Here is a 12,342-nt window from a genome sequence, read left to right as displayed (position 1 = left end):
TCTTTTTATTTCTTTCTTTGTTTATTTTTTGTTTGTTTTTATCTATTTATTTTTATTTATCTATTTTTTTCTTTCTTTCATTTATTTTTCTCTTCATTTTGTTTTTAATTTTGTTATGAGGAAAGGGAAAAAAGGAAAAATATATATTTACACAAATTTACGATGAGCGCATGGAAAACCCACGTCCACTAAACCGGAAGCTACATGCAGTACAGCTGTTTGCGTAATAATGGTTAACTGGCCACTATGTCAAGAAGCAGACTATCTAAATAATCTCAGAAAATATCACTTCATCATAAAAATAACAGGTGCCGACCAAAACACATTAATTAATATTTAATATTATTTACTTAAAGGGACTGTTTGTCCATCCATCCATCTGCAACCGCTTATCCCGTTAGGGGTCGCGGGGGGGCTGGAGCCGATCCCAGCCGACATTGGGCGAAGGCAGGGTACACCCTGGACAGGTCGCCAGTCCATCGCAGGGCTGACACATAGAGACAGACAACCATTCACGCTCACATTCACACCTACGGGCAATTTAGAGTCCACAATTAACCTAACCTGCATGTCTTTGAACTGTGGGAGGAAACCGGAGTACCCGGAGAAAACGGAGAAAACGAATCAGAAATGCTTGTTAACAGCGACACCTGTGGCCGTTATGTCAACGAAAGTCAGCGCCGGGCTCGCGCTTGTGCTCGCTCTAAATAGACATGAACGAGCAGCGCTCAAAACAGTGAGGCGACACACGTCAGCTAAAAACACAATATCACTCTATATTTCACCTGCTTGGCAGTAATGTTAGCTGACCAGACAAAGGTCTCTCCATGAATCACTGCTGATCCTAGTGTTGGCTTTTCCTGCTTCAGCTTCCGAGGATGAAGCAGGAAGAGAAACGTTATCGTCTCCGACCGCGGTGGGAGGGAGATAGCGGCACCCGATCGGAGACGATCACGTTTCTCTCTGCGGAGCTCCGTCACTTCACAAGACACGGAAAACCTCTGTTGGTCTGGAGGTGCTGCAGCATTTATTTCTGCACAAACGTCCAATGTACATTCACTAGATATTCTCAGAGCTAAACTGACTCTTCTGCAGTGTGTAGTGTGCGCGCATGCATGTGAGGTGGAGCGAGAACGAGCGCGGTGTATGAGTGAAGGCAGGCAGGCAGAGGAGCAGCGCAGCAAAGACTCCGGCCCTGGAGACCAAAGCTACGGTCTCCCCCGCGTACTACGACCGCGGCCAACACTGTTTTGCAAGACGGGCTTCACTAGAAACAACCAAGAGGTTTTGGTGCTTCCATGTAGTTTGTGTTGGAGTCTGATGGTACGTGTCCACAGGGAGTCTGAACAGCGTAGCCACACGCGAGCGTGCATGGGAAACCGACCCGGTTGATTTATACGTGTAAAAAGTTACAAACAGTCCCTTTAATAATATTTATAGTGAGACAAATTTAGGATAATATAATTAGATTTATATGTATGGCTCAATAAGGAAGCTGGTTAATAATTAATAATTGATTTATGGAGAAGGGGTGGGATTAAATAAGTTAATACTTCTTTTCGAATATGTAAATCAAGGCATCAAGTGTTGATAATTTATTTTTCTTTTACGCTTTTTATTGTATGTAAATACTACTTGTTTCTGACTGTCCACTTGTTGGTATGATCATTCTCTTTTTCATTATTTTTTATATTCTACATGTTCGAAATTCATTTTGAAATGAAATTAAATGAATATAATGAAATAAATGTATCTCCCATCTCCTATCACCAGTTTATCTAGCCCAACGTGGTTAATGACGAAACCGGAAGTGCGTTGAGGGGACTCATCTCGCCTTGCCTGGTTCCTTTCTGTCACAACACCGCCGGGGACATGTGATGTACGTCAAAAGGAGGATGGGTATGGACCGGCTGGTGTGGATTCCCATTGGCTTAGCCGGGCATATCAGTCGCCTATGGAAACGGTTACGTCATGAGCCCCTCGTTCTCCCTCTTTACTCCCAGAGTCGCTTTATAATAACAGGTCAGGATTATTCAACAGTTCACCCTCCATCAAATGATGCATGCTGTAGAAAAGTAGTACACACTGCAGCATGTCTGTGCTGCATGAACTCCACCTAAACTACACACAAGGCTCTTCCCTAGGCGCCTAATCAAACCTGACGTCATTCTTTCCATGACGTAGTGCCTTTTTTTTTCTTCTGCTGCTGGATTCAATGCCTGTATTCTTTGCAATTCTTTAGTCCTGTTGAAGGAGTCACACACTTGGCAAATCAGCCTTCCTGTTACTGGGGACAGTGAAAATGCAATGAACTGCACTGAGGTCCATCTTTCCTTTACCATTTCCTCTTTTAAGCAATAAAAATTAAACAACACATTGATACTGGACAGAGTAACCACATAATCTGCCTCACAATTATGGTGCACTAAAAATATTAAATGCAGAATACATATGTCAGGCATCTCTTTGCACAAACCAAAAGGCAAGTAAAGCAACTGTCTTTTGACAAATTACGTTTATCTTAAAGGTCCCATATTATAAAAAAAGTGAGATTTTCATGTTTTTTGTTATTATAAAGCAGGTGCTTTATAAATACTGTTAAACTATCAAAATGCTCAATATACAGAGAAATACAAACAGCCCGTATTCAGAAACTCTGCATTTGAAACAAGCTGTCAAGATTTCTGTCCATTTGTGATGTCACAAATATACAATATTTAGACCCTTTACACAGATTAAAACGTAAACATTCTAAATGTGTCCCAGTTTATTCCTGGTTGCAGTGTATGTGAATGTCATCAGCTGACAGGAAGAACACATTGACCCAAGCTGTTGCTGGTAACGCATCCTGTTGCAATTTTGTTGCAATTCCGTCAAAATGCGCTAAAACAGAGCGTTTAAGACAGAGGGTAAATACAGGCATATTCAGGCCAACAGTATGCGGAAAACACAGGGTTTTTGAACATTACAGCATGTAAACATGTTCTAGTAGAAACACAAAATACAAGTATGAACCTGAAAATGAGCATAATATGGGACCTTTAAGTTTTATGACTACGTGGTGGACCCTAGGCATAGGCGCAGTTTGCATTGGTTCAGGATGCTCACTGAACCCCCCTAGAAATGCATCTATATTTTTTTATAATAACGCAGAACTAATAATTTATTGCCATGAGGAATAATATCGACTTTGTTGCGTCTTCTTATTAACAGAATAAGAAACCGACAAGATAAGATAAGACAGATTTTTGGTCTTTTTATTTACTCATAGCCCAATAACATCAGACACTCTCTGTCCACACATCGTTAAATATGCACTTCTGTTACATCATGTAAACAAACCACGTACCTATCAGCTGTGCGGTCAAAGATCAGACTAGATAGGTAGCCACTTCAAATATGGGTGAGTAGTACTTGCCATCTTCAGACGTTTGTGTTTTTTTTAAACAGAAAACAGGTTTTATACTGTGATATTTATTGACAATGACATACAACACAGCAAACAGTAGCATATGTAAACTAAGCCAGTTGCTTAATGCTGATTTTGTCACTGACGCTTGCTCGGGTTGCATTCTGTTTGGAGGGTGTAATATGTATTAGACCTCTCTGCGTTGTACACATTACATTGCTCTCTAGATTTTTTTGTGAACCCCCTAACCTTAAAGTTCAAACTGCGCCTATGACCCTAGGTTAATAAAGACACGAGTGGTGGTAGATGATAAACAGAAAACAACTCGGGTTGAGGTCAAACCTCAGTGTAATATACCTGCTGTCTTGTCATAATGGGATTTATCATTAACACAACAGCCCTAAGTGTACAGAAGCATTTCCCTCTTCAGATTTGTAAACGGGGGGAAAAGTTCAACACGTTTACGATTTTGTGCAATTTTAAAAGGTGGAAAATGTTGACTCAGATCTACTCAAGGGTGGAAAGGAGATTTGGAAAGAAAGAGGAAGAGAAGAAACGGGGAAAAAAAACTTAAATTATGTAAGTTGACTTGTGCAATTATTTGGTCAGTCAAACTAAGTTGGTTCAGTCGACAGCAGAAAGAGGAACAATCAGTCAAGATGCACAGATACAAAAAGATTTAAACAAATGACATTATTTAAAAACAAAAATGAAAGTAATATTGGTGGAATTTTCAGCAGTGTTTGCAAATGCAGCCATCAGTCACTCGGGTCAGGGTGTCACATATGCTTCCCCACACCCTTCACACATTCTTCGCTGTCAGTCAATCTTCTGCTGTCAAACTTCAAACTAGAGCCGTTGCACCACAGCAGCAGTTCAATGCTTTTATTGTACATCCGACAACAGTAACAGGCCTCAGCTGAGCTGGGACGGGCGAACAGACTTTGCTCCGTGGGCATTCAAACCCTCAAGTGCCGAAGCGGAGACGAGACCTATTTTTACGTCAGCCATTTTTTCCAGTTCACCACTGTGGTTTTTGGTGACTTCCTGATTGGCAGCCCGCAGTGCTTTGTGTTTGGCCCACCCTGAGCAGATGTCCCTCTAACATGACACTGTTGTCGCCCATTTCTCCCCGTCTATCTTTGGATGTCCATCAGCCTGTTTATCTCCCCTACCTCTTTATCTCTTACTTGTTCAGACACTGCAGAAGTCAGGGGACGCACTTAACAAGAGTCTAATGGTAGGAATGTTAATATTAGGGCTGTCAAAGTCAATGCAAATTCATTTTAATGCCACTAATTTCTTTAACGCAATCGATTTTTCTGAGGTTGTAGCGGGCTCAGTTTTAAAGCTAGAGTGAAGATATTGGTATATGAAACTAGAGAAACTGAGGAATCCATTGGTACCAACCATTTCATACTAGCTTGTCATGAAGGAGGCTAAATAATGCTCCAAACTTAAGCTAAATTTTGGCGAGGAAATCTGGCATGACCATTTTCAAAAGGGGTCTATTGACCTCTGACCTCCAGATATGGGAATGGAAATGGGTTCTATGGGTACCCACGAGTCTCCCCTTTACAGACATGCCCACTTTATGATAATCACATGCAGTTTTGGGGCAAGTCATAGTCAAGTCAGTACAATGACACACTGACAGCTGTTGTTGCCTGTTGGGCTGCAGTTTTGTCATGTTATGATTTGAGCATATACTTTATGCTAATTCCAGTACCTGTGAGGGTTTCTGGACAACATGTGTCATTGTTTTGTGTTGTTAATTGATTTCCAATAGTAAATATATACATATATTTGCATAAAACAAGCATATTTGCCCACTCCCATGTTGATATGAGTATTAAATACTTGACAAATCTCCCTTTAAGGTACATTGTCAACGGATAAAAAAATGGGCGTTTGATTTGCAATTAACCGTGATTAATCATGGACAATCATGCGATTAATTGCGATTAAATATATTACTTTCTCTTTAAGATAAGCTAAGCAGCTGCCGGCTGTAGCCTTACATTTAACTGACAGACATGAGAGTGATATCGATCTTACCATCTAACTGTCTGTCAGAAAGTGAATAAGCACATTTCCCAAAATGTCAAATCTATTTATCTAAATATGACAGACAATAAATTGGTATTCTGCCTTGTGTCATCAGAGCCTGTTTGTTCAGTTGAAACCACTTAATCTCTGCTTCAATCCAGTTAAACACTTTGGGACCGCAGAAGTGATCAAGCTGCTGAAGCCCCACACGGAGGACCTTTTAGCTGCATGTATCCACATAACAATCTGTGAGCTGTCTGCTCTTTTGACTCGTTAATGGAGACAGTGAATTATTTACTTGTGGAAAAAAATCAGAACATGAAGGGTAGAGCAGCAATCTAAGGAAATGAAGCTCTGCATAAAAAACTTCTTACAAGTTTGTTTTTTTTAAATCGCAGAAACCCAATCATTTTCCCCACAGCTGTTGTCTGAGTCTTTGCTGTTGACTCAGTTTCTCAGTGGAAATTTTGCCATATGCTCTGGAGCATCTTGTGAACTACTGTAAATGTCAAGTGTCATTAGCCTGTGTGCATGCTAATGTGTTGTTCACGCTGTCTTGAGTATGCTTTTAATGATGAGGCACGCCAAAACTTTCCCAAAAAGAGGATGTTGCCTTCGGGGTAACTTTTGCATTCATTAAAAAACACACTTAAAACAGAAGTGCTTTATTAATTTATCTTGAAAGAGAACGCCTGATTTCACAGAGGAAGATGTTTGCAGAAAAAAAGTTGTGTTGTCACATTTGAGAATAAACAAGATAGCTGTGTGTGTGTGTGTGTTCATCCCAACATAGAACTTTAATTACTGGGGTAGAGCGCTACACAACAAGAGACGAGATAGCTTGACAAATAATTGCAGGTTCAGTCGGAGAGTGTCTAGCAACTGGCACCGCGTGAGCGTGTCTGCTGCTCTAACAGAGAGGAACTTTAGTTGCGGACTCGGCATCTTATCACAGTTTCAGATAGCGCGCTGCTGTGAGCTGATTAAGACGTTTGCACAAGAAACAATGCACAATGGAACGGCCAAAGGGAATGGAAAATATAAATCATGAGCCACAGAAAGATTATCAGTTATTTCCTAAACAAATTTTAAATAAACATATGACTGCGGTGGAAATGCCTATGGTGCACTTGGAGATCATGTGAGCCAAGTGGAAAGATGTCTCATTAGTCGACTTACACAACCAGGTCGCTATCAGCGAGGACACGCTGTATGAATATTGCTTCCTTTGGTCAACCCATCTTTCTACACAGCTTTGCTTCTTGAACGGACGTTGGATTTTCCACTGGCTCAGCACATTGGCAAAGAGTTTAGACGCCGAGGGGGGGGGGCTTCCTTCTTTTGAAGAGGAAGAGGAAAAATTGTGTTGCATACTTTAGAGAAAGACTGCTGATGATGTGTGAGAATTTTCCTATTACATAATTAACTGTTAACCAATTCTTTGCTTGTGTTTCTTAGTTTGGAGAACATGTCACCTTCTTGGCCTTACAGTGATAAGACCCAGACACACAAACCCAACATTAGGCTTTCCGCGGTAGTGTGTGTTACACGGTGGTCGGGCACACACCGATTACATTACTTGCCCGCCGCCCCCACCATCGTTTTGCTTTTTTACAGAAATAAAATAGTTCATTTTCGCGTATCAGCGCCGTGTTATCAATACATAGTCGGAAGACGTACTTACACGACATCAAAGAACTAGCAGCAACAAAGGTGGACCCCTTTGGGTCGCCTCAGATCGCCTTTGCCAGAAAGTTGCACTCAAACACACCGCAAAGTCTACAGCCGACGACGGCCAACTACCACGTACGTTCTGCGCCTGCATGAGATGAAATAACTCTACACCAGCAGGCGGCGGTAGTCTGTATTCGTCATTCAAAAAAGGGGAAACCGGAAGACCTAAAGGACTGCGGATATACAAGCTGTATATGATACGATGTTGTTACGATACGTGCATGGAATGAAGCAGCGTTTACCGACCACCTTCACACCACTCTCACTCACCACTTAGATTCAGTTCGGATGGCCATGTTGTTGTGAAAATACCCGTTTAACAGTTGGCTTGCTTTCCTCACGTCCGTTTCTCATCTTATGCGCTGATTCGTTTAAGCACTGCCACTGATTTAACATGCTGAATCAGACAAAAAAACTCAAGACATGGGCAGACTAGAGCCGACGGTGTGGGACACACCGAAAAAAACTAGGCCGACGGACGCTCACAGACAGCCCCAAACTGTCCAGTGGCCGACCTTCGGCTTGGTGAGTCAGGGCCCTCAGAGGGCTGCGTTAACATTAGACTGTTTATTATTCAAGCAGGACAGTAGCTACATCAATTAGACAAAGTTTATATTAAGGATGGGTGTCGCACGTTGTAATAACAAACCGTTCTTATCTAACACGTCATTAGTCTGCCACAAATACTGTAATCAGTCCAAATATTGGCTTATGTCTGCTGGAGGAATCATCAATTATATGATTAACAGTCTGGCAAAGCAACTGGAGACGCATGAATTACACCCATGATGCAGGTAAACATCTAAGAGGAGATCTGAAGTGAGACCTTGTGAAGCAGTCGCACACACAAAGACCCCTTGTGTGAAGGGAAAGCTGAGAGAGAGGTGGTGGTGGTGGTGGTGGAGGTGGTGGTAGGTGCGGTGGCGGTAAGGAGGGGTCTATCATGACTGAGCGGCTCGCCCTAGGCTTGTGCATGTTTGTGTTTCCAACTGCCCCTGGAATTTACTGCAGGCACCGGCGAGGGCAGCCACAGAGAGGTGAACGGCCTGGAGGATAAAGGCCAGAGTTGTTGGGAAAAAAGAGTCGTGGAGAGAAACAGAAGTTGTAGAAAAGGAAGAGAAAAAGCACAGACGAGGAGTAAAAGAGTCAGCAAATAAGTGTGGACTGAAAATAGAGATGGGAAAACAAAAGTTGTGTGTGTGCATAGAGGGTGTGTGTGTGTGTGTGTGTGTGTGTGTGTGTGTGCATAGAGGGTGTGTGTGTGTGTGTGTGTGTGTGTAGGGAAGGAGACAGTGGTCTTACTCAGCCCTGAGCCAGCAGCGTTGAGATTATCTGGCCAAGTTTCCACTCGCAAACAATAATTCACCTCAAGTGCCCATTGAGGTTTGTCAGGACAGCGACCCACCCAGCCCAATATGAGGGTGTGTGAGTGGAAGAGACTGGTTATAGTACGCCTTCACCATATAAACTTGTGTTAAGTCATAGAGGAGCCGTAGAAGGGTGTTTGAGGGATTGAGGGGGTAGCGCCGCTGCCCTCTAGTACATGTTTTCCATGGGTCTGTTTTCCGTCGATATCTTCTGTATTTACATTTGGCTCGGGCTAGCGGCGGAGGCTGGAAAGTGTATTTCATTCAGGCCAGTGAACATTCACTTGTCATAAAATGTAGGGCATATAAATAGTCTTGATTCAATTACGGGCCAAGGCGCAGAAAAACCACCTGAGATTCCACATTTAGACTCGTGGAAAACACCGGTCCAACAGGAACGGACGTGGAAAACAAAACATACAAAAAACGGCAGAAATATTGCAGAGTCAAACACTAGCTTTGTGTGTGTGTTTCAGGCTGGAAAACAAGCTCGACAAAAGTTAAGTTGAAGGTGTTTATACACGGTAGAAGAGACACATTATAAAAGAGAAGAAACTTGTGGGCTTTAAGTGCAGCTACACGGTGAGGGCTAGTTAGCTTCCTGGCAGAGAGGTGACTTTGGGTCAATTAGCGACAACAGGCAGTAATTAAAGATCGCTTTCACTGTTTAGTTGTTCAGTTAGGCGTGGAGCCCATCAGCCCAATAAAAATCTGCTGCTCTCTTCCCCCAAAGTGTGAGCAGAGCCACCGGGGACCAGGCGAAACAATTAATGGCAACTTAATTACAGTGCCACATCGGATTTTTTGCTTAACCCACAGAATGTTGTGCAGAGAGCACAGCAAAGAGAAAGGGGGCACATTAAAAAGCGCTCGCTTCCTCAAGCCGGCGCAGAGAGCTTTTTTGCAAATGTCCAAAAAGAAGAGTGGCATGGACTGGGCACAGATGGGGCATAGAGGAGCGGATCCAATGGGAACTCGGTGCCCTTTACACCCCATTTCTTCCCTTTCGCATGGGGGCTTTTCCCCTGGGAGGGAGAGAAGGCAAGAGAGGAAGGGAGGGCTTGCAGACTAGGACCGCATGATTCTCGGTGCAAAAGAGCCCTGGAGCGCATGAGAGCACACACTCGTGATGTACACACAAACACACACCTTGCCCTGCAGTAGGTAACGGCCTTGACCTTCCTACCATAGGGAGGAGAGATAGTGAACATATGTGTGTCTGGTTGAGAGAGAGAGGGAGGTTTCAAAGAGAAGCAGAATGTGACATGAGAGACAGAAATAAGTCAAAGAAAACTCAGATACTGTATTGGCACTAGTATAGAAATTAATTAAGGCAAGTTTTTTAGGTTATAGTGGGCTCAGTTTTAAAGCTAGAGTGAAGATTCTGCTATCATATGAAACTAAAAAAACCTAAGGAATCCATTGGTACCAACCATGTCATACTAGTTTGTCGGAAAGGAGGTTAAATAACGCTCCAAACCTGCGCTAAATTTTGGCGAGGAAAAACTGGCATGGCCATTTTCAAAGGGGTCCCTTGACCTCTGACCTCAAGATATGTGAATGAAAATGGGTTCTATGGGTACCCACAAGTCTCCCCTTTACAGACATGCCCACTTTATGATAATCACATGCAGTTTGGGGCAAGTCATAGTCAAGTCAGCACACTGACAGCTGTTGTTGCCTGTTGGGCTTGAGTTTGCCATGTTATGATTTGAGCATATTTTTTATGCTAAATGCAGTACCTGTGAGGGTTTCTGGACAATATTTGTCATTGTTTTGTGTTGTTAATTGATTTCCAATAATAAATATATACATAAATTTGCATAAATTAGTATTAAATACTTGACAAATGTAATTTTGAACAGATAAAAACATTAACTATGGCCAATCATGCAATTAATCGAGATTCAATATTTTAATCGATTGACAGCCTTAAAAGGAATCCAACAATACTAAGCATTAAACAAGCAATGTGAAACAAGCAGACTGATGGAAAATAGGGGAGGATCTATAATAATGTGGGCAACAACACCAGACACAGTCCATAAAGAACCAGTCAACCTTATAGGATTAAAGGATTTCAAGAATTTCAACTGTCTTTTTCATTTTATCACGCAGAAAAACCAATATGACATGTTGCTCCATTAGAGCAATGTAAATGTGGGTAAAATCATAGCCCTGCTTAGTTGCATGTCATGTCCCCATCATCATTACCACTGGCACTGCCCCTTACCCCGATTTAGAGAGAGAGGCAGATCCAGCATGATCCTACCGTAGCAGATGGATATGTCAGATATGCCTGCTTGGGCTTATGGAGATGCTTAGTGGTAAATGTAATGACCTGTGTGGGTTTGTGTGTTAATATGTGTGTGTGTGTCCACCCCTAAATACACTGTTCCAATTACCCTGGGCCTGTCTAGGGAGAACGCAGTCACTTTGCTGCGACAGATCCAGAGCCAGTTATAACTTCATTCCTGATTGAGAGACCAGAGAGAGGGAACTTTTGTCGGTCTGAGACAGAAAGAAGAAAAACAACCATGTTTACTTTGCGGGTTAAAATGACAAATTACCAACTACTCTGGCTGCCAAGACGACAGAGAACAGTTTAAAGCAATTTCTCCAGCCTAACAAAAAACGCTCAAGGTTACAAGCAACTGCGTCCATCTCTTTTAGCATCATCAGCTGCATGACTAATAATTTGACGGTTGTGGTTTTGGCGAGGATCGCTCTTCTTCAAAAAGGGAGCAACCACCAGTTGTCTTCTAGATTGAACACGCCGGTGGTGCTGACCCGGTTTGCTGCGATTCAGGAAGTCAGTTTAGTCTCCTTAAGTTTAAAAGGAACACGACGTGCCCCCCAATGAAATTACAGAACACACTGACATGGTTCAAAAAGGCTGCGGTTCAACTCCTCTGAGTCATAACACGCGTGGTGGCGAGCAGTCATTTGAAAAAGCACTTGGTCCTCTACCATTTTTCATCCGCTGCTCGTTAATTACAAACTTTCTAGGATTTATTTAGGCGCAGATGACCTTTTCGATAGACTGTGTGGGGGATCTGGGTGACGTAATTACAGAAATGTTTACTTGCTAGACGGAACAATTCACTTCAGTCTGTTTAATTTGACACAGAAATGTTGCCGTGAATCTCCTCCTCCTCCTCTGTTGTCCTTCAGCCTCCCCTCTCCTCCAAAGTCACAACCTTCAGCTGCTTGTCCAGCGGTTAATGGAAACTTTCCTCTCCGTTAGTGTGTCACGTGAAGGGCAATGCAGGAGTTTTCCAATGCTCTAGTCTGTAGAAAAAAACATCCCTAGTGTGATGCATCAGGAGCCTGGAGAAAGGAGGGCATGTTTGTCAAAGCTCTTTTGGTGGGTTTCCTGTTTTGACCTACAGAAGGGCAACGGTTTATGTATGTGTGTTTGGGGAGGAGGTGTTTGGGCTCTACCCGGCGTCGGAGCGTGTTCTTGAAAGGCTCCCCCCAATGCCACCTGTGATGTAACGACTACGCCTCATTTCACTAATGAGCGACACAAGTAATGACTAAAAATTGCATCTGTGGAATGGCTCACATTCAGTCACGGAGCACTGAAGAAGTTGCTCTCTCCATCATCGTCCCCTCTCCTTGGTATTTGTTAAATGTCGATCCATTAGCCTTGTCTATGTAAAATTCCACTCAGATCTCCAGTATGTGAGAAACCATAGAAACAGACTGGCCTTTGTTTCTTGTGCTCGGGAAAGTGTCCTGTGAGCTGAACTGAGTAATACTGCTGTGGCAGATGACTGG

General features: G+C 42.8%; 1 protein-coding gene across 1 annotated transcript in view; it reads right to left on the bottom strand.

Annotated features, from left to right (window-relative positions):
* atp2b1a (ATPase plasma membrane Ca2+ transporting 1a) overlaps nt 1-12,342 on the bottom strand; it is a 143,961-nt gene that overhangs the window by 47,201 nt on the left and 84,418 nt on the right. The window lies entirely within an intron of this gene.

Source organism: Sebastes fasciatus, chromosome 23, assembly GCF_043250625.1.
Source record: "Sebastes fasciatus isolate fSebFas1 chromosome 23, fSebFas1.pri, whole genome shotgun sequence".
Lineage (NCBI taxonomy): Eukaryota > Metazoa > Chordata > Actinopteri > Perciformes > Sebastidae > Sebastes > Sebastes fasciatus.
Note: the sequence above shows the minus strand (reverse complement) of the source record. Positions and strands in the feature narration are given on the sequence as shown.